Source organism: Apteryx mantelli, chromosome 15 (genome assembly GCF_036417845.1).
Source record: "Apteryx mantelli isolate bAptMan1 chromosome 15, bAptMan1.hap1, whole genome shotgun sequence".
Lineage (NCBI taxonomy): Eukaryota > Metazoa > Chordata > Aves > Apterygiformes > Apterygidae > Apteryx > Apteryx mantelli.
The window spans coordinates 1,807,949-1,830,293 of record NC_089992.1 but is presented as its reverse complement, the minus strand read 5'-3'; the positions used below and the strand labels follow the sequence as shown (position 1 = coordinate 1,830,293).

At 43.7% G+C, this 22,345-nt stretch overlaps 1 protein-coding gene across 3 annotated transcripts in view; it reads left to right on the top strand.

The window, feature by feature from the left end:
* Window positions 1-22,345, top strand: part of GLCE (glucuronic acid epimerase) — a 62,069-nt gene that overhangs the window by 9,495 nt on the left and 30,229 nt on the right. For 2 of the 3 annotated variants that reach the window (XR_010885721.1, XM_067305627.1), the window contains exon 2: window positions 10,525-10,624. The exons of the other annotated variant lie outside the window; for it this stretch is intronic. The gene's annotated coding sequence lies outside the window, so the exon portion shown is untranslated. The remainder of the gene's footprint in view (window positions 1-10,524; window positions 10,625-22,345) is intronic. 3 annotated transcript variants of the gene reach the window in all.

Genomic DNA, 22,345 nt, shown 5'->3' with positions numbered 1-22,345 from the left:
GGCTCTGTCGGGGCTCCCTGCGCCGCCGGCCACCCCATGGAGCCTGTGCCACCCTCCAGGAGCGCGTTGCAGCCCAGAGATGCGTGCTTTTATTATATTGGCTTATTTATTATTTATTTATTGCTGGTTTTGGTGCTTCCCTCAGCTCAAAATTGTGCCCAGCTCTTAGTTTCCTTTTGGTGCTCTCCAGCTGAAGCCTTGCGTCCCTGCGCTGTGCAAGCGCTTGTGTCCGACACCGGGGTCAGCCGAACCGTAGCACGTCTGTTTGCGGAAAACCCGAGTGCCTGGGTCGGTTGTTCGAGGTAACCGGACCTGTACGTTTTAAGACTTGGCACGTCTCCGCGGTGGCGTTTTAACGGCAGCTGGTGTCTCTTACGAGGTCCACAGCACGGTTTATGCAATAACTTGCCGTGAAATTCCAGCTCCGTGCGGAGCACCTTAACACTTCTATTGGCACGAGGATAATTTGTAGCTTGGATGCTTGCATGCACTGAGTCCTAGGTGGCCAAACAAAGTAGGTCAGTTATTTTTAGGTGTTATGATTAATTTATAAATGCCATTATTTTATGGAGGTAGATGTAAATGCTCAATCTTAGGCAGTGGATGGCTGTTTGCAATAGAAAACTGGTGCTTCAGAGTAAACAAACATTTTTGCAAGGATGATCTAGACTAAGTAGAAAGGATTATTTTAAAGCGTAAAGCTTTGCATGTCTGGAGTTGTTTTTTTTTTTTCTTGAACATTAAATAGTTTTAGAACAGAAAATCTTTCCTGGTATGTAATGCTTCCAAAATCCTTGGCAGATGGGTGACTTTGTTTCTAAACATCAAATGTTTTAGCTGTTTTAATGCTGTATTTTTAAGCATGAACAGCACTGTCAGAGAATGTTCATATTAAGTCTGTCCAGAATTAGACTTTTAAAGAACTATATCGTTACATTGTCATGGAAAGCAAAGAATTAAGGAAAATTTAATGCAACACTTGAACTCCTTTGCATAAAGCACAAAATAATGTCACACTGGAAAAAAGAAAGGGAAGTACACTCATGCCCTAGGGTTTAACCCTCTGTAGTCACTGAAAGGAGTAGAGACTATCTGAGTATCCCCGGGAGGGAAATTGGCCTTATATGAAAATAAACCTTGTGCATGCACAAACAAACGTTTGCCATGTGGTATTTTAAAACTTGAAGAATTAGTGGTAGAAAGAGAATCAACACCTTGCTGAGAGGTGAGAACGGACGGCTGCTAGAAAGCAAACACTTTGTATTTAATGGCTGTCAGCTGCTTTTTTTCATATTCATGAGTCTTATTTCTGCTAGATTTCTCAAGAATGTGTTTTGTTTTTGGGGGGGGGGTGTTTGGTTTTAATATTGAATGCATAGTTTATTACTGCTCTGGATAGAAGCTGATATATCCCTCTTGGTATAATGTGGACGAAGTCGGTCACAAGATGCATCTAGTCCCTAAATTCATATTTGATCTTTGAACTCTATCTATAAGTAAGTAAATATTTGGGGCCCTGTATCTTTGGGAAGTCATTCTTATATTGAAGGTGAATTTGTTTCTAAACTTCTAAGCCAAGTGACTTGAGTGTGGTCATTTTTGCAAGGTGTCTGATGGCATTCTCGTACGTTTGTGTTCCAGGTACCTTTAGACTCAATTTCCTTAATTAACTTTATCCTCATAAGAGATATTCCTTTATGCATACAGATTGACTGTTGGGTCACGGTAGCTGCGAGTTACGGTAAGCACCAGTACTGGATGTTGTGCTGTAGACAAAGGATTTTGTACAGTATTGAATTTTCTTAGAAAGCCAATTCCTGACATCTGCATTCGCTAACTGTAAAATATTCTTGGTATTTATGAACTGTAAAATTTATAGTGTGATAGGTATGCAAATATGCTGCCAAAACACTGAAAGCTGTATAATACTTCATAATTGTGACACATTTTTAGCTATTTGCAAAAATTGGCTTTGTTGCAAGAGTCAGATTTATCAAGTTCTCACCTTTTTAAGGATATAATTCTCACGTCTCTTATCTAAATTTTCATTTTTTACATTTTGCATATTGGTGGTTGGGGAAAATGAAAGCTGGGAAGCAGTGCTTAAGGGAAATGGGGAGAAACGAGAAGAGGCACCTCAGGGTTAGCTTGCAGGTCATTTGCAGAACCACCAAAATTTGATGGCCGTTTTTCATTTTCAGAAGACTTAAGGCGATGCTGCGTTTCTCTGACGCTACCAAATTGCTTTGTCCCCTGACGTACGTGATTATAAAAAGGGCCCAGGATCAGGGCATCAGAGGTCGATCTGTTCAGTGCACGGAGAGCCCCAGAGCGATGCGGGTTGCTGTCTCGGTGTTTGCCACCAAGGTGTATTTTCCTGAGCTGCTGGAGCAGGACTCTGGGATTTTGATTTTGTGGACTCTGTCTGTCAACCATGCACTGTGATTTTTGCCTTAAATCCCCCTAGTGTATGATACTAACGACCTAACATGTTAAATTTCTGAACTTAGGCAAATATCGAAAATGTGACTGTCAATAGTCTTTCCCCCCCCCTTTTTTTTTAATAGTGTTTGTAAATGTTTGCATTTTCCCTGGCATAGACTGTATAGCACGAAATTCTTAGCAAATATTTTCTGCTATGCACAATCCAAAGTACACAACTCATTGCATTTGCTTGCAGATGCATGCTGTAACTGTCAGCTGACTTCTTACTATGACAGCTACTTTAAAATGACCACCCTTAATATTTTGTGGTAAAATGTTTCTTACTCCAAATGGACCATTGATCAGTAAAACTCTCTTTTTCCAAGTTTCTACAACTGAATTTGCTGCCACTGGTTTCAGTGCTTACATTCCATTTCTGGTTGAGTAAATGGAGGCGGCGATCTTACTGAGATAGGATTTCTAATACCTGGCTTTTCAGGAGTCACAGAATTGCTAGCAGGTTCCTTGCCTGCTTGACAGTCAATTTCAGATTTTGCTTCTATTAAAATTGTCCGCTTCTCTAATAAGATCTTAGGTTTTTATTGCAAAATGTTGCCCTGCAAAAAATATCTAACGCGACACTTGGCTTGATGTGACTTCTGACATTGCTTTCTCCTTGCTTTAGCGGCTGCTTTGACTGACAGTAGTGCACATTTCCCCCAAAAACGTTTTCCTGAAGCGGAAGGACTGACTCCTCAGACAGTAGTGGATTCTTTATTCTGTAGTCTTTGCTTTTAAAAGCAAGCAAAGCTGGATCTCGTGTGTAGGATTGTAGAGGCCGTTCAAAATGGGAATTATCTGCAGGGGCATTTTGCTGGGGTTGGAAGAGAGCCTGAAATCAGACCTTCAGAATATAGACCACCCACAATTTTACCCGGTGCTGGGATAAACGATACTGTTTTAACCATCGGCTGTCCAATATTTTACGACGCGTGCAAGGATGTACTTTACGGAGCTGCGGTGGCTTTCCCGAGGCAGGCGGGCTTTCCGCTGAGGAAGGCTTGCAGGAGTGTGGGAGGTGGGGAAGCCATCTCCGCTTGGGTGTACCCGGCAGCGCGCCGGGCTGTCGCGCTGGCATGGACGACCGGTTCTCTTTTCCTGAACTTGGTCTTAGCTTTCAGCGGTCCAAGCGGGAGCGCTCCGCGGGACCGGTAATACCCCAGCGGTCGTCGCTCCTGTGATCAGCCCCGAGCTGCCCTGACGTTTGGGAACCGTAAGTTTAGACGGTAGACTTCCACGCACTGAGCGTTTAAGTATCGTACGTCAAGTACTATATTAGCAAAATTTGTACTACGGTAGCGCACAGCGTGGTAATTCATACGAAAGTAGTTCCCGTCATTAAAACATTGCTTTCTGGGTGCTGCGTGAAGACACTGCCTTTCAGCAAGCCGCCAGCTTGCAATACAACGTATTTGTTATATTAGCATGTATTTAGCATTTCCCCCTCGAAGCGGGTGCCAGCTTTGTGCTTCACGCCCGCCGAGGTGTTATTTAGCGCGGGCCGGTGCCCGCTCCTTCGGCGGCGGCGGCCGCCGTCCTTTGCGCTCTCTTGGTGTCGCGGTGCCCTCTGCTGGAGGTAGTGCCTCCTCCCAGCGAGCGGGTTTTGCCTATCGATTACGGTACGTGCCGGACAGCGTTTAATACAACTTCTGCGTTACTTCGCGCTTATCGCAAGAGATCCCTCTGTATCCCTGTACGGTTTAGCCTCCTGCTGTTTGTAAGCACTTCCCTTGGGACTTGCTTTGCAAAGGCTCCTTGCATTGTTCAGCTCTGAAAGCTGAAAGCTTAATATTTGCAGAAACGAAGAGCGGCGGTCTGTGCCGAAGGCTGGGCACGCCGCAGAAACAAGGCAGGTAGTGATTCCTTCGCGGCTGCGGGCTGCGTGGGGGGAGGCCTGCGGATTTGAAGAGAATATGATAACTAGATGCCAATAAACGCAGCACAGCTGCGAGACTGAGAACTTACAATGCTGCTGTTGTTCGGTGGATGTTTTCTCTGCTCGCGGAGCCGAGGGAGCTCCTGCTGAACCCCTCTGACCAGAGGCGGGCAGACCCTTTTGTTCAGCCTGCAAACTGGGGAAACGTCTCCGGAATAACGGAGTTTGACCCCGTTTCTTGTAACCCGATTGAGTCCTCACCGTGCAGGGCAAGACATTAAATCTTAGGTGGGCACTCTCTCATTTCTGCTCTAAGTGACCGCTTTGCACTCCATCGCAGTCAGAAAAACCAGATGTGCTGGGATTAAACACTGAAGTGCCAGCGTTCAAAAGTAAGTAACTGTTTTGCTGTCTAGATGGTTCAGATTCAGGGATTTTCTGCCATAGCCAACTTCTTGGGTTATGTGGGTTTAACTAGGTGGGTTTGAGTCAGGCTGCTTCCTCTTTTTTTAATGGAACTGAAAATTCCCCTGTCAGCATGAGTAGAATTGGGAAGAGCTTAAACAGTAGCATTTAAAATGGGGAAAAGTCAGAATGGAACCTGTATCAGTTGCTGAAACGAGTATTAATTTTTTCCGGATGGTACAGCATCAGGGTAGCTTTGTTGTGTATGATTTCAGACAACTAAGACTTTTGCATCTGCTTTGAATGTTTCATGAATATTAATACAGTCCTCATACTGAGCAGTTAATTGGGAGCTATCGCTTTAACCGCCTTACTTCAATTGAAAAGTGCCGTTAATAAATGACAAATGTCAGTGTGAAATTCCATGTGTTCTCCGTGCACCAGGAGCAGCCTTCTGTCTCTTCCGGCGCCTTGTCTCCTCTTTGCTCTCCTAGCAGCCTGATGAGTAATCTTAAACCCGTGAGTCTTTTGTGTTCTTTGGCAGCCTTTTTAGATCACGTTTTCCACTATCAGGTTGCTGCTTTCCCAGTGCTTTGCTGCTTCTCCATGCTATCGTCCTGCGCCTCCGGGAGGCGGTGGAAATTTTCAGCTCTCAGGAAGACATTTGTGATCCCAATAGATGGACAGAAACACATTTAGAGGAGGAGTGACGTTGGTAACGGGCACGGTGTGAGAGTAGAAATTCAAATCTTGGATTTTATGGCTATTTCAAATAGCTAATTTGAAACGTGCAGCTTGAACTTGTCCGTTTCTTGCCTCGGACTGGGAGTTACGCTAAAAGGCGCCTTGGCGGAGCGAGGGTGCACCGTGTGTCTGCGCGTGCGGCTCGGCGGCTGGAAACGGGATAGCGTCTTTCTGTTGTTAATCTCGGGCTTCATGAACAACTGGCAGAATTCTGTTTTACTGATCACTAAAGTTAAATAAAACAACACGACTTCATATTTTGATAGAAATGGGATAAAATCCTCCTGACTGGGTGTTGAAAAGAAAACATTATTGTTTGCGGATTCATGAAGGCAATACAAACAAAATGAGTTAAAATGTTACGTTTCTGACTATCTCTTTGAGGTGTATTTTGATGTCGTATCAGATGTGTCCTTTGATTGGCCCTTGTCTTTTGGGCTCAAGGACGGGTGAATTGCTGACGCCCCCAGGACTCGATCCTCTCGTTTCCACTATTACCCGTGTGTTTGTCTCCTGCACGGCTTTCTCCTCTCCAGGCAGCTTTGCCTGCAGTCGAAACCTTTGTTGTCGAAGATGGAAAAGCGTTGTGCTTTTATGTGTGCAGCTCCCTTCAGGGAGCATCTTAAAACTTGGTACAAAAAGCTGGAGTTGCGCCGTTGTCCGGCCTTGCGGGGCTGTTGTTACGGCTGTACCTCCCAGGGCAAGCCGTAGGAGCTTATGGGTAGCCCTTTTTACGAAATAAGCTTAGTAATCCTCGCGGTCTTAACACTGTTTTAGGGTATTACATTCCCGGTGTTTTGCAAAGCGTTAGCCCGTGTTTAGAAGCAGGATTTTAACTCCAGTCAGGAGTTTGCAACTGATTGTGTGGAACTTGCATGTCTGGCTATTTGTTTTATAGCTCTGCAACTAGCATGTAGCTATTGTAAAAACACAGCATTTAGGCACAGGAGGTCATTAACATGTTATCAGATAACACTGCTTTGGATGTGCTGAAACTGTGGCTTGCAAGCCAAGGCCTTTTATCACCCATTGCCTGTATTAATGGCTTACTAGACCATGTCCTGGAGTAACAGATTGGAATAACTGTGGCTTCAGAAATTCAACAAATAGGCGCCAAAATTTAATTCGGCAGACGAAGCCCAGTTTGCGGCTGCGCCGAAAGCAGCGGTTTCCACTGGGGATCCTGCAGACGGGGTGAGCTTTGCTTTCCGATGCGCCGGAACCCAAGCCCGCGTCGACGCGTCGGTGCAGTCGACGGTGGCAGCGCGGGAGCTCTGGGCTGGGGGGGGCTGCAGGGACGGCAGCAGTCAGTGCCGCCCTCTTCCCACCCCCAGCTGTCAGGAACGCAGAAGGACCAAGGACTTTCAAAGTCCTTGGGTTTAGGTGCTAATTTTAGTTACTTCTGAGTAGCAAAGTCAGTTCTTCTAATAACGCGTACGGTGCTGTAAGTGCGCGTTGATTAGTGATTAGGCTGCGGGTCCTGGCCTGCGTAGTTTGCAGTCTCCGCATTGGGGAAATGAAGCAGAGGGGAGCAAGGCTTAAAATAAACAGCTCAGACCGGATAGCAAAAAGTTGTCTTTACTGGTGGTTGAAAATCTTTCCTTTTGTGTATGTATGGGTAAAGGCTCTTGATAAACAGGCAGTTGCACGCGCGCTGAACATTAACTTCTGCCTTCCAGTCAACCAGTTTTCTGTTAAGGTGCCTCCTGGGGAAGCAGGCACGTCGGGCTGCTGCTTCCAACGTGGTTCTGGACGCTTCTGAACAGAAAATAACTGTTTTCCACAGGGCACGCGGACAGGAGCAGCCCCTTGGGGCTGCATTAAGTGGCGTGCGGAAGACTAGTCGCTTGTGAATCCTCCTACTCTTTTCCTCTTGTCTCATCCTCCAGCTCCTGCAGCCCTGGTGGAGAATTGGCTAAATGCTTTACCGCGCAAAGACCTCGATCCCTCTTCTGAAGGTAGCCGGGGGGGGGGGGGATTTCTCCACTCTTGGAGCGGACCCCTAGGTCCAGGTGCAAGCTGTTTGCACGCGTTGCCCTTCGGCAGACCTGCCGCGCTTTCCTGCAGGAGCGCCGGGGCCGGGCACCTGCTCGGCCGCTCCGCGCGCAGCCTTCGGGCTATCTCCTGGGGTTACTTCCAGGCTCTGCAGCTGCTCCTCCCGTGCGCCAGGACCGGAGAGAAACACAACTTGGCCAGATTGACTCTCCTAACTGCATCCAAGCTGTTACGGGGCTGCTCGCTGCTTAGTCCCTGTTGACCTGCTGTAATGGATGAGCACAGTTCTGCCCATATGGACAGTCTAGAAGAAAAGTGTCTCTGCCCAGCACTGATCCCCTAAGTCTGCATTAAACAAGACTGTGACAGTTGCTGGAATCTTACCAATATTTTAAAGATGAATTCTTGTCATTGAATAGCTATGGAGATACTTCGGCTGTGTATGTAGGAAAAATACAAGGGAAGCACAAATTTAAGTCTCCGTTTGTTCATGGATCTTATGCGTTCGACGTTAAACATCTCAAATATGTCGATTACTTTAAAACTTTGTAGTGAGGCATCAGGTAAAAGACTTTTATGGAGAGGATCTATATTAGACTGATAGTATTTTGGAGGAAAAGTAACTTTTGCCATGCTAGTCCTTTTTTTCCTCAAATTGTGGCCACAGTGCTACCACCACCAAAAGTGACACTCTAGGGTATCTTTTGAGATGCAGTTCTGCCTGTTTTAAGGAAGTTTCTATCTAAGGAAACTGCATTTAAAAAAAAATAATAATTCTAGTGTTGAAGATCATGCCAAGGTGTGGCCCTTTTCAAGGAAGTGTTTGGCCCCTTTTATGGTAGGTTAGAATTTGAGAAGGAAGTTGTGGTCTATGAAATGGTACGTAAGTACTGGGAGCAGATTTTTGCCTGTAACAAATAGCAATCAGTTGCCAGCGTTTCCGTTCACACTGACTTCTGGTAATGTGATCGAGTTTAGCACACATGCCACATTAAGGGAATCCTAGCCTAGGACAGAGAAGGTAGTAAAGAAGCAGCACTCCCTTTGAAGGTATCTAGAGAGTATCCTAAGACTTGCATCTTTTCAGTGTGGAAAAAATAGAACTTTTGTTTAAACATATCCTTATTGTGCGGAGGACCATGTTGGACAAAAATGTCTCTGCTTTCTCTTGCTAAAAACTTAATTTTTCTTCTCTGGCAGTTGTTTCTGCATGTCAAGAATGCAAAACCTTGGCATTCTTGCCTTGCTATTTGAAGGCAACAGGGTAAACTATTAAATAATAAAAATAATTCTCTTGGGGAAACAAAGTGAGGGGCTTTCTGACAGATGTCATGTGAATGTACTATACAGTGTGTAAAAATGCATGTTCTGTGTGGTTAGTCTTCTCTAACCTGGCCATAAGGAAAAAAAATTAAGTACTTGGTTGGATTTTAGCTTTGTTTGCTTCACTATAAATAAGAGCTAAGAAAATGAGTATTTTGTTGTAAAGATGTTTTCAAGGCCATGTTTTTTTTTTAAGAGAATCATGGAAGAAAAGCTGACAATTTAATGGTGCATGATGCACTAATAAAAATGTCTGCATGGTTTTGTTTAATCCTTTAAAGGAGAGAAAAGAAACACAGTAGTTATCAGCATTCAAAAGGCAAGACAGAGGCTTAAATATATGCAAAGCCTTGGAGAGACTGAAGAAATGTACTGAGTATGTTGCAGAAAGCTTCTGACAGGCACATCACATCTTTGAAAGTAAGATTTGAATTATTAGAGCTGCCTTTGTTTATTAAATTGAGCCTCCAATGAGAGGATTATATGAAGAAATACCATGCAGGCTCAAGTTGCATTGGCATAAATTTTAATGGATGATAAAACTAAATTTACTTTGTTGAGCTAATTCGGTAAGAAAATTCAAATAGATGAAAAAAAAATCCAGGTGTGTAGTAGATGCCTAAAGAAAGACTTCAAATGCCTAAATAAGCCTCCTTTTATGGAATCTGGTTTGCTTTTAGTGAAGGGTAATCCTTTTAAAACAAGACCACTTGAAGGCGAACTCCAACAGAAGAGTTTTTGTTTAATTTTAAATTGGGAATGCAAAGGAAAGAGGCAGAGAGCTAATAAGAGTGTAATTATACAAGCTATTGCCAAGTTGAGGAAGGGCAGAGACCATTAAAATGCCATTTTCAGAGTTAATTATATGGTGTTTCAAGTCAATGCTGGTGTCCTGATTTTTGTTTAATCCGCATGTAGCATGTATTTAGGATCTTATGTTCATGACATCTAATTTCTATTTTAAGGAACTTTAGGCTACTACATTATGAAAAACTGTCACAAAATCTAGCTTCAAAAGGCTTTTTCCCTGTTGGATTGGATTAAGAAATGTGCAAAAGTAATAAAGGAGATGGGAGAAACCTTAGCAAATAGTTTGGGACCAGCACAGATGCCATAAATAAAGCATTGCAGTGGAATCTGGTTAGTTAAATCTTTTCGGAAACTCATTTAATAATTGCAGAGCTTCTGCTCCTGCTCGGACGTAGGCAGCTGTAATTTGCTTCGCGGTTCGCCTTGGACTTCTGTGTTATTAGCTTTCCGGTTTATATTCTTCCACTTGTGCAGTTTCTCCAGTGAAACTACATAATGGTTTAGCTAAACCCGGGATCCTTTGACTGTGGGGTTGAGATGGGAATTCTTGAAGAGCACTTAATGAAAGCCCCACATGAGGCAGATGTCAGGATTTGCTCTTCGGCTGGGTGGGCTCGCGGAGGGGCGAGCGGATCAGGCTCGCTCGCCCTTGATGTGCTGCCCGGAGGAAGTGACATTTGTGCTCTTGATCCTGCAGTGATTCTGCATGTCAAGGGCTGAGCCTTGAAATTCGTCAGCAGCGCTGTCTTGGGAGCAGGCAGGGCTGAATAAGAGGATTTTTTACAGATAGAGGGGGGAAATTCAACTCCAATTGCTGCAGCAGGTCCTTAAGTACTTCAAAAAAAACAAAAAACAAAAAAACCTTTTTTTCCACCTCTCCCCTTTAGGAGATCGGAAAGGGAAGTCGCTTTAAATCACCACCCAGTATATTTTTGAAGTTGACAAATCTGCGATGCATTAGAACTCAGAGACCTTCTTTCACTTAAGGTAAGAAAGGAGCAGATTTTCCCCTTTCCTGCCTGATCAGCGTGCGCGTTGCCGGAGACCGTAGCGCACCGAGCGTGCGGCGTGCTGTCAACGCCTAAACGGTTAACGTCCGCTCAGTTTAATAACTCGCAGCTGCGCGAGGCTCGGCGCTCGCGGGAGGTGCGGCGGTGCCGGCCGGCTTCCGCGCGCCCGGAGGAGCGGGAGCGGGCGCCCGTCACCGGGACTGACCCGGCCGCTTGTTTTCGCCGTGTAGCCGGAGGTCCGTCAGGCGCGAAACCTAATCGGTGGGGGTTTTTATTTTTGCAAGCCCCGTAGCCCCCGAAGGACGGCGGGGGGAGACCGGGGCGGAGGCGGTGGAAATCCGCCCTCGCGGGACCCGGTGGCGGTAGGCGTCCGCTGCCAGGTGAGCCCGGCCAAGCTGCCCTTGCGTTGCCATGGTTTCCCTCGATTACTCCCGCGCGACTGTTGGTGAATGGCACCGGTGAATTAGCCCCCGTCCGACGTGTGTGCGAAGGGGTCTGCGTGCCGCTAGCCTAGCAGTCTGTTTTGGGGTAAGAACTATGTTAATCGCCTTCTTTTGTGTGCTGTGCGTAATTATCCATGCTGTAATCCTGATTTCTGCGGCACGGAAGAGACAGATTTTTAACCTGTTGTAACTACGTAGAGGTTTGGGGAGACTGTCTGAAATACATATTTTAACAAACTACAGCTTGGCTTTCTATGACTTTCTAATTTTCAAGGCATAGAAGTTTGTCTTGATTAGTAATTCAGTGATTTTTGTACTTAAAACAGTTGCTTTACTAGTTGTGGTATATCTTGCCGTGCAAAACTTTAGGAAACCTAATTCAAAAGGAGAGAAGCCAAAGCTGGAGACTAGGAAATCTTGCCTAGGATTTCCAGCGTGCCTCTTAACGTGACGGGAGGAAGATAAAAGCTGCTTTGGAGCTGCTACGCCAGAAAAGTGATTTCAAAGCATTTCAAAATGATTAAAGGAAACTTTAAACTTCTGCCCAGTAATTAATACATGCTGTTCTTCTGTGCGTAATCTAAACTTGGCGAGTTTTGTTTTTCAGCATGTTACCACTGGGTTCATTCCGTGTGGGTAAGTAGTCCCCGCGGGCCCGGCCAGGTCAGTCTCCGCAGTCCGTGGCGGTGGCCTGCTCTGGCGTGCGTGAGCTGTCACCGCAAATTACTTTGCGCTGCAGGGTTGTCCAAGGCACGGAGTGGTTTAAATTCCCCCTCGTTATTTTTAACTGAGCAGAAAGGAGCATCCATTTTAGCAGCTAAAACCTTCTGTCAAAAGTAGCAAATGAATGTTTAACTGGAGAGAGAAAGTTGTCTGGAAAAGCATCCATTTTGTGCTACCGCAACCGTGCCTTTTCTATCCTGCGCGCGGCTGAGGGAGGAAACAAGCGCACCGAATCCCTGGTGGGGCGTTTTGACCGGCTGCTTAAAACGTTCCCCCTTCCGTCACGCAGTATATTCTCAAGCCTGCTCCCGAGTTGTTTGCCTTGTCAACCTCCTCGTGCTTCCCAGACCTTTTCAGCCCGAACCGATCATGAAGTATGCCTTTTATTAACATCGAGGCGACAGAATCGAAGAGGATATCCTCTTTAGGAGGGGAATAAAGTTCTGCTGCCAGGTTTTTAAGTACGTATCCTCTTCAACATGCCTAGCAATCTGCTTGTGTGAGCATCATGAGTTTTTGTGTGTAAAAGTGGAGGGTTGTTTTGTTTTGTTTTGATGAAAGTAGTTCAAGATCTGAATTGTGAGGGACAGATGAAACGAAGCTGCAGAAACATGGCAACCTACAAAGCTTTAGTGTGTTAATGTAGTCTAGAGACTATATGTATTTAGAAGCAGTCTAGATTTAATCCTGGAGAAAAAGTAGTTATTCATAGACTTGTGTCTTGATCATGTTTCTCTGTGGGTGATGGATGGTATGGGACAGGGGGTGAAGGAGACATTAAAAATTACTTTGCTTTTGCTAGAACTGTATCAGGTATTAATTGTCCCCAAGTTCAGTATTGGTTTAAAAAAACACTGGGGAGGGTGGTAGATGAAAGCATGGAAAATGTCTTAGCTTTGTGCAGACCCTTTCCACCTTCATGAATTATTCAGTTTTTCAAGTCTGCTATATTGCTGTATTTAATATGTTTTAAATGATACTGAATCCGTTAATATGGTAAAGGAAAAGACCTGGGTGGACTGCTGATTTGTCCACCGGGGAATGGCAGAAGATAAGCTATTGACATAGACTGGACAGTCGTATGATGTTTTTGTTTGTTTGTTTTAAACAAACATGGAGCATTTTAGCATCCGCTAAAAAGGGATTTTGATAGACCAGGACGGAGAAGCTTTCTGGAGCCAGTGTCTCTGCGCTAGTGCAGTGCCTTGACCCTGCCTGGAGCCTGTGGATGCACGGCTACATAAAGTAATAATTCATGGGCTCTCGGTGGGGTTGAAAGTGAATTAAGAGTGAATGCATTGAATTCCTAAATGAAAAAGAGCCCTATAGCATCTAGAAGAAAATAGATTAGTATTATAGGTCTATTAACTTTTTTATGCTTGAATATTGAACAGTTGGTGGACAGAAACGTTGGGAGAAAATTCTGTTCTTGACGATAACGTGTGTGTGTGTGTGTGAGGGTACAACTTTCTTTAAAGAAACTTTTAAAATATTTGTGAAAGAATAGGATGTTTTGCCTGAGTGCTCACTAGTCTCATTTTTTGCTGAAGGTCTTAAGTTACTACAGGGAAAAACAACATGTTGTTTACACCTTCATGGTAAATATGCCTGTGGATGCCAGGTCATGTCTCTGCTTTTCTGTGTTAGTCTTTCCTTCCTGAAACATTTCCAGGTAATTATGGTCCATTCAAAGCGGCAAAGATGCTCTAGATGACTTTTTCAGGCAGATGCCTTTCAGTGAAGTCTTTTTATCCTTTTTGATGGCCTCAATTAATGTTTCCAGAGCTAGTTATTAAATAAGCTTTTTCTGTAATAATTCTGTGATGATCTCTTATTCTGCTTATGCTTCAGTGGTAACAGTTCAGCTGTGATAATTAGGTTGAAATCTTTGCAAGTTGTTTGATTCGTCATGTATTTTAAATATCTGAGCCTGTGCATCTATAACACACCTGCTGAAGCTGTTTAAAATCGACTCCGTCAGTCCCTCAGTAAAATGCAGCTGGATGGCCTGTAGACCACAGAAGAGGCTTTCATTTGTATTTCTGCTCTGTGTTAATTAAGACTTCAGCTAATTTTTAACTAGCAACGTCTGAAAAAAGGTCAGTCTGGAAGATCCTTAAGATGATTTGAATCAAGAGTATCGTTTCTGTGACTGCGATGCTGATTCTTCTGCATGGCCACCTTACAGCTCCGAACTCTCTCGTGGAATTTAATACATCTTGGCTGAGTGGGAGGAGATCGTGACAGTAAGTCCATTAAGAGTTTCTGGAGTGACCTACTTCCCGTGCTTGAAATATATGGCTAAGCCTTCCCTTCCCCCTTCTTATTTTATGGTCATGGCAGGGTCTGGACTGGCATGTCCAGAACTGCTTCTCCAGCAGGCTGCTTTTCTGAAAGACCAGCTTGTTTTTGGAAATTTCCACAAGTTCACTGTATTCTGTGTCCTGTGTTCAGCTGTCTCCCTGTGGAGCTGAGACTGGCGGTGTTTCAGGGGCTGCGTCCAAGCATGCATTTCTGTAGCTACTGTGGAAATGTCACATCACCATATTTTATTACCCTAAGCGGGAATTAGTTTCTCTAAGCAGATGGCAAAAAGGTGGTTTGGTTAATTTGTGCCTACTTGAAATAAGTAACTAAATATGTGTCAAACCACTGATTTATTAGGTCAGAGCATATTAGTGGTAGATAAGTGGTGATGTTAGATTGCAAACTCAGAAACACTGAGGACCCAGACAGGTATCTGAAACTGAAACAAAAATGGACAAAAAGTTGAAATGCTCTATAGCTGTTAGAGCTTGGAAACAATCAATGTTTACAAATCGTGAAATTAGAAAGTGCCCAAAAGAAAGTGCTGACCATTTGTTCCCTGGATAACTTGCCTCACAAAGAATTGCTATCTAGTAAATTCAGCATTTCTCCTGCAAAATCTCTGTTGGGCTGTTTCCTTGCACGCTTGGCTTATAGAGCAATATACATCTGACAGTCACTGAAATGATGCAAGATGCGTGCTGGCCTCTATTTGCCCGCTTGGGCACAGGCACGTGCTGTACCCAGCCTAGCCTGGTCTGCCTGCATGGGGAAGAGGTCTGCCAGAGCAGTCAAAGCTCGGTCTTTCGGCTATGGTCTTCACAGAAGATGAAGCTTTCTTTAGAGCAATACACATGGAAGAAGGGTAAAGGCACTCAGTGTTTAAATAACACTAATTACTAATTCTTGTGAAATTTGCAACAAAATGGTATTTCTCTGACGTGCACTTGCACACTCTTATATATATATATATATATATATATAATATAAAATCAGTTGCAGTAGGTAAGTTTAAGCTCTGTCACTATTTACTCATTTACCCTAAGAGTTAATGCTCGTTGTATCACGAAGGGTGGAGCTACTGCACTTGCTGCAGCTACAAATTATCTTTCTATTGTTCCTGCTTTGGCAGAATGTCTCTGGGAAATGCCAAGCGGTACAAATCCGAGTGGAACGAGCATAATAGTCGAGTGAAGGCTGGAAAACATTGCCATGCCCTTTCTGGGGTTATCTTTCAGCCGGAGTTCTGTAAACAGTTTTTCTATGGCAAGGGTTATGTCTAGGGGAACAAAAGAAAGCTAAGCTAATAAGAATTGCAAAAGGAAAAAATATATTCTCCCCCCCCCCCGCAGTTCTGTGCATTAACAAGCCTATCATAGCTGAGAATCTGATGTATCCAGATCAGATGGTTTTTTTTGTTGCAGCTGTTAGCAGTTGATTATAGGGAATTCTAGAGTGAGCTGAATCGCTTTGTCTTGACTGGGCCTTACATAGACTGTAATCGGACTATAGACACCTTAATTAAGGTGTCTGAATAAGGAGTTTAATATCACTCCAAATGTTGATGTCAGGGGAAAAAAAATCCATCTGTCTTCTCTTTGGCCAAGTGCTCCTTAAATTAGGCAAGAGAAGTAGTATGACTTCCTGGTACTACAAGGAAATATTCTTCATGCAGTGTTTTAGTTGCATTGTAAGGTTTCCGCTGATGCTAATTAATTACATGGACCATGTTGGGTTTGAGTTGTAATTACACTGACTGATATGCAATAATTAGCTTTAATATATGTTTCCATGTGTAGAAGAGATTTAATTGCTTGCTGTTTTCTGACAAAGATGTTGCTGTTCTTCTGTAATTGGGTTTCCCCTTTTTTCTGCAAGTAACTAAAACTAGAAGCCAGTCAAATAGGAAGATACACCACTGACAATTTCTTTGTAAGATGAATATGGTATTAGTGTTCTCTTTGGCAGCTTGGCTAATTGCATTTTGTATATCTCGCTACAAGCAGATACTTGTCTTTGCATCCATCTAACAGTGTTAAGCCTTATAAGCACATTTCCTGTAACACACTGCTAACTTCAGCTAAAACGAAAATGCTTTCAGATCAAACTCATTGGTCTGCAGTTCTGTTACTTGGCTTTTATATGCAAACTTATGTTAATGAAGGTAGTCTGCTTGCACATCTCCATGGCTTTGGTTAATGAATCTTGTATCAATCCACGCGTTTACCAGGCTTCGAGTTTTGTGAGTGGTAAGTTTACAATAAGCTGGCCCACAAAAGTGGCATATTCAGTAAAAAATACTTTTGGTAGTAAAAGCATATTTAATAACAGGATGGCTTTTGCAAGATGGACTGTGATGCTCAGGCAGGACCGTCACAAACCTCACCGCCCTCCGGCCAGACCCCAGGGCGCATCTTCTGGCCCCGCCATCCTGCTGGCACGCGGGTGGGCTGCGAGTCTGTGCCTGCCACTTTGGAATAAGCCAGCCCGACAGATGTGCTTTCCCCCCCAGGGAAAGGCTCGGAGCAACGTGACAGCTGAGCCGCCTGGCGTCAACGTAGATGCTCTGAACGTTGCGTCGAAGCCCCCGGGGAGCAGGGTAGGGTGTAGGAAAAGCTTTGGACGGGGCTCTGGGAGCCTGGCGCAGTGAATGCTGCCGTACGGCATGGACAGCACAGCAGCCTGCTCGGGCCCGTCCTTCCCACCGGGCTGTACAGCTCGAGGCAAAGGCACTGATGTCTCCTCCGCTGAAATGTCAGGAGGCCCCTGCTTTGCTCCAAGCGCAGCAGCCAGTGGTGCCAGTAATGCAGAAGACAGAAGCCACCAGTAATTCTGGTCTCTGGTGCCCTTACTTGGTATCTTCCAGGCACCATCTTTTCTGAATATTATCAGTGATGCTAGGAAAGAAGCCAAAACCACTCTATTTGCATTTGCTCTTTAAACATCTGGAAGAATAGCAAATGCTTATGCATTAACTTAAAATGTTTGCTTTGAAAATTCTTATTTTTATTTAAATTTTTAGTAAAGATGCTAGCACAGAGATGGGATGAATCCTTTTATCTTGTCTGTATGAGCAGTCTTTTACTGCAGTGCCTATTGCTGAGTGTGGTCAGCATAAAGAGTATAATCAGCCAAACTATTGTTAGTGTTTAATTGCATAACTGAATCTTTGCATGTTTGCAGATTTTTTTCTGTCAAATCCACTGCCAGTTGCTCATTTAAAAGAACAGCGACAAAACAAAAACCCTACTTCTAATACAGTTATGCTTGAAGTGCTACTTTTGTCAATGGCAGATCTATCGTGAATAGCACAAACTTTGGATTTTTTTTTTAAATATAATTAATTTGGCAATAAAATCACAACAAATATTAAGCATATACTAAATAAACTGTTGTAAATTTTCAGAAATGCCTTAAAGTGTTTTGCTAATAAACCGATTTTCCAGTGGTTTGATGGACTCTATCTGCGGAGTGATTTAACAGTCTTATCTTAATAGCTCTTTTGCCCGTGGCGATGTTATATGGTCAAGATTAACAATTAAGTGTAGTGTCATTGTCAGTCTCAACGCATTTTTCTTATATTTTCATTAGATTAATGATCTTATTGTAGGATAGACATAACTTGTCTATAAAGCAACCCTTGTGTATTCGTATATAGATGGATAGTTTCCCTTCGCGGCTGTTCTCCTTGTTCTTTCAAGTCTTTCACGTTTCTTGTACTAATCGTCTTGTGTTTTGGCTAGTAGGGAAGCGGGATAAACGTGTTATGTACACTGGCTTTCATGTTAGTAAATCTTGTCGTTTCTCAAGCAGTATTTTTGAAGTGATCCTTTCTCTGCAGGGCTTGGAAGTCAGCTCCTACCGTTTCTAAATGCTCCTATCGGGTTTCCTAATCTTGGAACTTAACGAAGACGACTTTCATAAAGCAGTCAGAAGTCGATTAACATCCCACTTTTTTTTTTTAAAGCCCAATGAAGTGTCCATTGCTAAATATGTTTATTAGAATTACACTTTAACTGTTTAGATCCGATGATAGCCCAATGGAAGTGCTCGAGCTACGCAAATGCTGCGACTCTTACCAAGTCTTCACTGTATATTTTCCTGTTTTTAAAAGTGAACCTGTTAAATGTTGGGTGAATCTTCATCAAGTGAAGATTTCTTTAAGCGTGTTTAATGTAGAAATCTTCATTCCGAATGTATTTAGCTGAAGCAAACAATTTTATTTTGTTGTATTTTTGGTAAAGATATTTTCATTGTGGTAGAGGTTCTTCCTCCAATGCAACAAAGCAATTTGAATGTTAAAACACTTAGAATTTAGCCTAACAATCTGTGGAAGAGTTAGAGAGATGCTTCTGGTCTCTGGAATATCTCCCAATATCCTGAATATTTTTTTGGTGTTCTGGGATATAACTAATACTGCTAGTTATTCACTGTGAATCCGCGTGGGTTTACATAATGTGATATAAGCAAAGAGTGGATTTAAGGCATGCAAGTTTTCTACTGCTAGTCTAAAACTGGGACCACTGTAATATTTTTTCTGAAGTCTGCATAACAAAAGCAGATAATCATACTAATGTAGAAATCGGTAAAAATAGGGCAGTTAGTATTTAGATTAGCACTTTAGGAGATATTGCTGCAAAATATGATCATTCTTGCTTTAACAATGAAAGGTCTTCTAAGAAATCGAAATCAAAATATTTCAAATCAAAGTGTAATATTTAATGAGCCACCTCTCTCCTGCTTCCTCCCTCAAGGAGTTACATGTTTCATGATTTAGAAAGGTATATGTGGAGAGGAGAGATTAAAAAAAAAAAATTCTGTTTGGTAACCTTCTTTCTTTGCTATTTTCTGTTCAGTTCAAATATTCATAATCACTGTTTTTGCTGTAGAAGCGAATGGGTGAGAGCTGCTGAGAGAATATGAAGAATGCCCTCAGAGTGGGTTTTAGTTCTTCTCCAGTGTCTTAGACATGATGTTTTGCTATTGGAAAACTTGTGTTTTTGGAAAAAGAAAGTATCCGTTTAGTCATAAGCATCTAGGCTGCTGTCAGTCACGCTTGGAAGGTCGAGCATGCTGCTCTGGAGTTAAGCATATGCCTGTCCATAGGATGAGATTCATGTTCAAAATGCTTGTGAAAACTTCTTTTTTCCCTGCAAGTGGAAATTTTGCATATGATGATAGTTTGGGAGATGTGTGGTTTTTTTGCTTGCTTGTTTGTTTTTAATGAAGGATTTCGGAGTTAAACTGCTTACTTAAATTATAAGCTTTATAAAGCTTTCTCAACTTTGCTTTGCTTCTCCTCAAAATAGCTAACTTGATTGCAGCCTTCCTGTTTGTACTTTTTACTTTGAAAAGAAGTCTTCCTTGCTATTAAGCATGTGGTAGAGATACTACCTACCTTTGCGGGGAGGAGGAAGAATTGGGCTCATTGATGTTTCACAGCAGTTCATTTAAAATAGAAACATCAACTCCTACTTCTGCAAAGTAGAATTTGCATTGGAAAAACAGGTAAACCGCAGAACTGAATTTCTGTAGCAACAGAAATGAATGTATAAAATGGTAATGATTAGCCTGTTTTGGAAAAGAAGAGAGTATTTTTCTAGCAGTTCTGACTCACTGTCCCAGTGCTTTATATGTTTGTTGTATGAATACATATTCATACATAATTTATTGACACAGGAAAGGTTGCTAGTTTACAGTCCATTAGATTCAATCGTGCAGTGATCAAAGAACATGCATCTATCGCAAATCTTTTTTCCTTTTTACTTTAAGTGATGGGGAAGATGGATGGAATTGTGTGGCCTCTTTTTGCAGAAAAAACAACTGAATATGCAAAATGCCTTTTATTCTGCTTGTTTCATGTTCATAGTTGTTTTTTTCATAAATGGAATTTCATATAAAAGTAGTAGGTAAATCTTTGAGGATTTACACTGAGTATCTTGTGTGAACGTGTCCTGTCTCCTGAGGCTCTTGAGTGCATCTGTTGATCTAATGGCACCCGCTGAAGTATTCGGTGTGAATCTCCAGATCGGATTAACCTCTTCTGCCCTAATGGCAGGGGAGCCGGGAGGATCCCGGCTGCAACGGCTCTGGGCCGGTGGCTGCCCCGGCTGCTGCAGGGTTTGCAGGGAAAGAATTGCTCACGTGCTTCCGTCAGCAAGCGTTGCACAGACCTGGGCTAAAAATCTGCGCTCCAGAAATGAAATCGTGTTCTTCCTGGATCAGTAGCATAACTCCCTTTGGTTTCTTCGTGTAGAATAGGATGCAAGAAGAGAGTAGAAGAAAAATACTGGGGGAGAAGAGTCATGAAGCAAAAATGCTAAGCTGAAGTTCTGCACGTTTGCAGCCTGCAGTGGTGAAATTGGTCTGTTCCCATCAACCACGTCTCCACCAAAACCCCACAGTGTTTTGATTAACTTGCATGGCAAGTTGCAAGTCAATAAAAAGTCTACAATAAATGGAGCTGAAGAATTAAAGATGTAAAAATGTGTGCTGGTTTTCTTGAGGGTTTGTTCGCTAATGTAGCTGTTCTTCAAGCAAGCTGCCTGCTCGTCTAGGGAGAGGACAGAGCACCGCTCTGAGCGATCGTGCTCCAGTGAAAATGGTTTCCTTAGCTGGAGGAGCTGGTCCTTTTCTTCCCCACTATTCCACCTTTTAAAATATGTGGCCGCAGCGCAGAAAGCCGAATGCAGCACTCTGATGCAAAAAATCCAGCTGGGAATGTTGCTGGAGGGACTGCAGCGCCGGGGCTGAGGTTCATCCACTCGGACCGAGAGCCCATGGAGGGAGCAGAAACCATCGTGAAGCCACAGACTAAGATCAGTCTTTGCATGCTAGGACAGAGGTTATTCTGCTGCCAGTTACTTCCCTTGAAATGCATAAAGTATCTGTTGTCCCTGTCTTTTGTTTAATGATATCGCTAGACGTTAAGGTTGCAGTAGCTGTTTTGCATGAGATTGATAGAAAAGCAGAAAGATAATTTTGCCAAGGGCAGTAAGTTGGAGTTGCAGCTTTCTGTTCTGTGGGTTGTTCAGTGTTCAGACGCTGAAGAAAGCAGAGTGTCGCTGCTATTAAAGAAATCCTCAGTATCCTGTTATAAGATTATAATTTGCTGTATTACAACAGGAAAAACAGCTAAAATCTGTTTTGGCACCAAAGATTTTTAGTGATTTCCTCTGGATTAAGGTTGACTGCAAATCCCCATTTGGAGCAGAATATTGCCTCTTCATAAAATCTCTCCTCTCCTGAATATAAGGAATTGCAGTCATCTTCGGTCCCTAATTACTGAGGTGGAAGGGGTATTAGTGTTAAATACAGTAATTTTATCAAAGGCTTTTTCTATCCGAACGGAAATCATGCAATGAATCTGTTGTGCATCCGAGAAGCCTGGGATGATTTCATCCTCTTGTCTAGCCTGTGAGAAGCAATTCCGTGCAGCTGTCCGTCCAGCTCCCGCAGCGGGATCGAGATCCAGCGCGTGGGAGGGCGCGTGGCTTCCTGCCCGAGTGCCTAGGAATTTCCTCCGGAGGACTGTCCCTGCGCCGGCACGGAGCGGCAGCGGTGGCGGGTCCCAGCGTGCGCCCCGCGGGGCAGGCGTGCAGGGCGAGCGACATCCCAACCTGCTCGTGCCTGCAGGAGCGGAGCTGCCCGCTTCCAGGCTGGGAGAAGGCAGCGGGAGGGAGCGGACCCGGAGAGGCTGGGCGATGCTGCGTGTGCTGTGTTGGGAGTTCCCCTGATGGTTTGATGGCCAGAAACAGGCCACTGGAAAATGTAAGCTCTTGGGCACTTTTCCTTCCTAAGCACTTTGAGATGCTTGCTCACTTCAAGGAAATCGTTCTTGTTCCAGGATATCCGGATGAAGTCAAACTTTCTATTTTCTTTTTTTTTTTTTTTTCCTTTCTTGGAAAGGCTGGGACCCTTATCTCTTTCAGGATTGAATTACTCCGTGTTGAGGTTGAGCTAGAAGGGAAGCTTGCTTTGGAGGAGATAGCTGCTCTGCAGATACGCTTGATTTAATGTAAACTCTGCAGCAACAGCACTTCGAGATAGCTGGGTAACTAGTGCTCATCCCTGGGAAGCCTCGCAGTCCGGAGGTGACCGCAGCGGGCAAGGGTGTTCCTAAGAGGCAAAGAAAGGCTTGCTTTAAGAAGGCAATGAGGCTTACCTTCGGGAATTGTCTCCATAATCTGCCCTCCTACCTCTCTCGTTGGAACTCTGGCCGTGTT